This window comes from Strigops habroptila, chromosome 3 (genome assembly GCF_004027225.2).
Source record: "Strigops habroptila isolate Jane chromosome 3, bStrHab1.2.pri, whole genome shotgun sequence".
Taxonomy (NCBI): Eukaryota; Metazoa; Chordata; class Aves; order Psittaciformes; family Psittacidae; genus Strigops; species Strigops habroptila.
Genome location: NC_044279.2, coordinates 47067287 through 47073297, shown reverse-complemented (window position 1 = coordinate 47073297; position 6011 = coordinate 47067287). Strand labels below are relative to the sequence as shown.

General features: G+C 35.1%; 1 protein-coding gene across 1 annotated transcript in view; it reads left to right on the top strand.

The window, feature by feature from the left end:
* Positions 1-2963: 2963 nt before the first annotated feature.
* Positions 2964-6011, top strand: part of LOC115605300 (keratocan) — a 29310-nt gene continuing 26262 nt past the window's right edge. Inside the window, exon 1 of the mRNA XM_030479567.1 lies at positions 2964-3136. The gene's annotated coding sequence lies outside the window, so the exon portion shown is untranslated. The remainder of the gene's footprint in view (positions 3137-6011) is intronic.

Below are 6011 nucleotides of genomic sequence, written 5' to 3'. Positions count from 1 at the left end.
ATTCTTTCACTGCAACCTATCAGACTTCTTGGCCATCTCCAGTTATGAAAATATGAATCAGCAAGAAAGGAGCTTTGAATCAAATAAAAGGAATATTTCTGTTCATGTCTCACAAGCCAAAGAAAACTAGATGAGGATAGGTTTTGATCACATTTTACACCAAAGAAAAATGAATAAATAAGTAATAGGAAGAAAATTAATTTTAGATAAACCATACTGAGATGGCTTCATTAGGAGCACAGCTGCTGTAAAGTAAATTATCAATATGTCCTGAAATTATCAGGTGTGAAGCATATTCATAACCAGTTTTCAACTTAGATGTCGTAGGTGAACTTACACATTATTTTGTGTATTCCTTGGAAATTAGCTAGATTATGTTCACATGCTGTTCAATGACTTTTGAGAGGTACAAAAAAACCACCACCAAAAAAACCCATGAAATAGGGCCAAAAAGATGAAATCACCCACCTGCTTTCCCATCTTTTGCCTCAGAAGAAGCCACACCTCCATTTGCTGGGCTTTAGTCCCTACCTGATCTCCCATACAGAGGTTTATGAGGTGAGTGCTTCATAATTCAGAACAATAAGATCAGGAAAGCATATAAAATGATGCTGAAGGGACAGTATTAAATAACAGAGTGGAAAGATAGAAAAAAATCTTAATTAAAAAAAAGGGAAAGTCTGTTGTCTAATATTTTATCTTTGGAAGGCACGTGATTCTTCATCTTAACTATGCAATTCTTCTAATATAAAACAGCCAGCAAAACAGGAATATTATGAATAAAAAAGCCTCAGCTGAATTTTGTGTGACCCAAGCTTTTACCATATGTTAATTGCAAAATATAATCACTTTTGTTTAATAATATTTTTCTACAATTTATAAAGATATGCATGCTTTGTAATTCTGTTAATAGAATGAGAAAAAGGGTACATACTGGACCTACAACAACTGGTGCATAAATATAGTAGTGCCAAAAACATATCAAGCCTGCACTATCCTGTAAGTGCAACCAATGTGCAATTCTACCTGTACTGTAAATATAAAACTACATCTATTTCTGAAAGATCAAAATATGTATTAATTTATTACAATATTGAGCTTGTCCTTCAAAACAAATCTTTACTGAGAGAAAACACAACTAATGTTTTTACTGTGAATTTTAAGATTCTCTTTTCAAACATTATGCTCCATTGCTCAGCTTGCTGTACCTTCCTCAACAGAGCAAAGCTCAGTACTTCCTTAAAGGGAAAATATTTAAAAAAATTTTCTTTATTCCAGTTCATCTTTTGCTAAATGCTTCTGCTTGTTGTCCCATTTTTCAAAGCTACAGTTTAGACTTTCCTTGGTCTGCAGAAACTAATGAAGTAATTTTCAGATAAGAATCATACTGTGCACAAGAAACTCCATCTGGCCTCTGTTTGTCCACAGGCAGAACAACAACAGCTTTGTCCACTTCTACATGTTTAGTTCTGATACCATGCACACTTATTCACTTACTTAGCTTAATTCACTATTGTAATCCCAGTACTTCACATTCACTTATTTGCATCATTCAGATAGTAATATAGTCATGGTCTGTCACCATCATGTTTCCTAATGTGTAAATGGTTCTCCCATGCGGGGGGACAGGAGCAATATCAGAACATCAAAAGAGTAGCGTTCACTCCGTATGGGCTGCACTGGCACTTAGCACTCTTGTCTTGAGCAACTTTGCTAATTGTGTTATTGCAGAAGCACAGAGGTCTGTAATTTTTTGGCACCTTTCCTGTTCTCCGTGAACGGCAGTGAATTATGCCAGGCTTTTCTCTGTTCCCAGTCACCCACACTGGCATGCAACCCAAATGGATCAGCAGCAGATTTTGGGGGAAGCCCACATCCAGGCTTCTCTTCTTCGGGAAGCTGCTAGGTTTCACCAGCCCAGCCATATCGTGTACCACAACTTTTCATAAAGATAGCCAGTTGATAACAGACAAAAAAAACTTGATTTGTACCCAAAACAACTAAAGTTAAATACAATTAAACAGACAAGACACTTTAAAATGGCACATGCATGCTTTATATATGAACATTTCATGTTTGTCCCCATCCAACTTTGTAAGAAAGAGCTTGCCTCCCATAAAAAGGGAAGACATCCACCATTTAGAGATAAAGGAAGGCTCTCATGGAAACATTAAGACCCACTTTAAACAGTTACTGTCTTAGTGCATTATTTTTTGGCATTGCTTGGTGAAAATAACATCTTATCCAAGCCTTAAGATGCATTCTTGAACTACATCCATGGAATAAGAAACAGACAACATAAAGCTGAGTAGTTCCAGATTCTGAAAAGAGGGAGAAAGCTGTAAGTGCAAAAATGAACAAATGTATAAAGTGAGTTTACAGTTTAGTAACTGCTGAAAAACCATTCCTGGGATGTGTTTCTATTAAGCAAACATACATTCAGTCACCAAAGAAAATCTCCAGACCAAGTAAAATCCAATGCTTTGCAGAAGAAACTTTGAACTCAATATAGTGCTGTGGAAAAGGTTATAATTTAAAGATAATCCCGCATTTTTAGTTCGGATCCTTAAGCTAAAAGTTTTATTAAGGATGCTTTACTGTGGACATAAGATAGTTAAAGAAAAAGGCAGAAAAAATGAATGAGTCACTTGGCTGAAGAAGCCCAGCAGCATTGAGGTCTGAGTGCTATTTGTTAGCTCATGTCTAGCAGTATAAAATAAGTTGGAAAACAAAAGTCTTTTTGTAATTTATTTTACAATCTAAAATGTTTTCCCTCTAAAATACAAAAAATTCTTGTATAAGGTTATGGCTAGTGGTCTAAACTTTCTCAGGTTTGTGAAGCACTGATCATTCTTTCATCCCACAAGAATAACAGATGGGTTGTCCTTGTACAAAATATGGTATCCACCTGCACTTCATTAGAGGGCTGCGTTTTTGTACATGCCACACCACAAGATCACCATGATGACATAGCAGCTTCAGAGAACAGCGTGACTAGGGCTTTTTTTTTTCTCTAGTAACACAGAGGATCTGGCAGACTTGTACCTCCTGACACTGTTTACAGCATATACTGGTCGATACAGTCCCTTATTGCATCTGCTCTGGGAATTAAGGAAAGCAGCTTCGAGGCAGTAAGGTAAGTGCTGCTGCATGTTTTAACCGTAATGTTCAGCTATTTAAAAGTGGCTGTAATGGGAACGTGAAAACATGTCAGGATAAGTTTGCCAATTTGTAAATTGAACACAAATCAACAGTTGCTTAGTGGATTCACTTTCTCTGTTCCCTTAAAACCTCACATATTTTGTGCATCAGCATTGGACTGTTGCACTTTTTTTAGAGTCTATTTTGTTCTATTTCAAAAGAAGAGTTGATGTACAGTACAAAGAATTTTTTAAGACTGCTCACTGCTTACTTCTTCATTCATAATTTGTTAAATCATTTTGCCTCCTTTACAAAAGACAAGGTATCCTGATATTTAAATAATTAATCAAGTAAAGAATGAGAGGAAAATTATAGGTATTTTGAAATTTTGTGTTAAATTTAAAGCACATTTTAAGTACACTATTGAAACTTTGAATTAAGGTATATTTAGCTTAAGGCTGATTGAATAATAAGCTGATATTTATTTTGTTTCACAACAACTTTAGAATTAAAATGGCATAGGGTAGCTCCAAAATAGTTTGAATAGTTTGTCTATATTGTAGTAAGCATTTTCCACAATCAGGGATTTGTCATTTAGTATGTTTTGGCAAGTTGCCTGAGCAACTTCACAAATATTTTCACAGGTATTTTACAGCATAACTGGTTAGAACAAACACAGGCAATTAGTTCAAGCATGTTTATGTTATAAGATCAATGTCTAAGAATGTATTCTGATTTTATCTTTTGGATTCATATAGTTCAGTGCAACAAACAAGTATGCGTACCCAATCTATTTACCTTTTACACTTCTGGCACAGAAACATTTAGATACATGAATGAGAAATCCATGAATAAAACAAGTTAACCATACTACATATATACTTTACTGTGCTGTTTTATGTTACTCACATGCCCTTGAACTACAGAATTGTCACCTACATTTTAAAATGTTGCTGATAAAATAATTCAAAACACTTGATATTTAACTTTTTAAATTTCTTGCAGGGTTCTACAGAGCAGTTAAACATTGTATACTGTTTAAAAGAACTGTCAGCCTATAAAATAAATAATAAAATTTACCATTAAAAATACAATTTGAAACTAGAATAACAATAGAATTTGAATTTAAAATAGGATGTTTATGCTACTTTATCAGTAAGACTATAAAATGATACAGATGTGTAAAAATGTCGCTGTGAGGCCAGAGTGTAGTCGAAGATGTTCATTACATCATACTTTGAATACAGAAGCAATAGTCCCCCATCCTTAATGTTTAGTACCTAAACAGGACCAGATTTTGAGCTGAACTGGATCACTGTAGTGTCTTTGCTTTCAGCAGAGCTGTACTTATTTATACCAGCAGGGGACTGAAGGTTGAGTTTGCATGTTCTCATGCAGCAGTGAAGAACAGAAAAATGAAATTACATTGATAACTCATTTCAATGATCACTCTATTCTCTGGTTTGTGATGTAATAGGAGCAACACCATGGAAAAGGTATGCCCCCTTATGCAGCGGACAGCAGCTTAATATGTAGCAGAGGGACTTTGTAGGTAATTGACTGGAGATAACATGAGAACATTTTTTAAGAAATTTTGTGCTGTACTGCATGAGATCAATAGGCCCTGCCCACATGTACTTCAGTTGAGATTATCAGCTAACTAGAATATGATGTGGCTTTTAGCAAGTCCATAAAAGCAAGGAAATTTAGAATTAGGGAAGACTTTCTTGCTATGGTCCTGCATTTTAACAATATGCACTCTGTGTAACATTAAACAATGATGGTAGCAAGACAAACTTACTCTTCTGGAAGATTGCCCAGATCTGAGATTAGTGTCTGGTGGTCTGTTTACAGGCTTTGCATACTTTCTGAAATTACTTGAGAATAAGAAGGTTCTAAGGATTTTCTTAATCATCTCACTCTCTGAACAGCAGTTTTCAACACAACATCTATCTGGGTAGTAAGAAGTAAAAGCAAGGTACTAATCTTCACATATTAACATCTTTGGAGTATCTGGTGAGAAATGCCCTTAAAAAGTAAAGTGAGACCACTCATACTGGATCACAGCAAAGCAGCTCCAATGACATTGGACATTCTTTTACTGTTATGTGAACTGGGAGACCAACTATGTGAAGCCAGTGCTTTATGTCTCTATTGAATTAGAATGGTGATCAGTGCGTCAATCTAATTAGTGTGATCAGTGATTTCTTGTCAATATGATCAGTGCATTTATTGTCATATATAGAGTTTGCAAGAACACTTACACTATCTCAAATTCAGTCATTTCAGATGTGTGGTAGATAGAGTATACACATGCACACATAGGCAGTGCTGATTGCTTGACATGTCTAGGAGAATATGCTATGTATTTCTATTAGTTTGTTCTTTAGGTGAATATGAAACTTAGTGGACCATGCTTTACTGGATGTGATCCATGAGAAGGTATTTCAAGCTACAGGCATCTTAACAACACACTATACAGCACAACATTACCCTCAGTTTTTAACTTCCCTGGCTTTTTAAACTTAGGTAAATTCACCATGTGTTATTTTTATATGAGGCAATTCAGTATATTAGGAATGCTTGATACAATTTAAATGGCAGACCTGCCTCTGACCATGACCTTCAGCAAAACTCTTCTGTGCCAGGTTTAAAAACCTTGGACTTTATCACCCTTCTTGTGACTTAATGAATGAATTCAAGAAGATATATAGAATTGTTTACTTACAACAGCAGAATGGCCTGCAGTTTTCCATTACAAAGGCAGATTATAACAAGACACGGACTGTAAGTTTATAGTAGTAACAACGTAATACTAACAAACTAATATATTTTTTTCCTCAATTAATAGTTTTAAACAGGAATCCTTA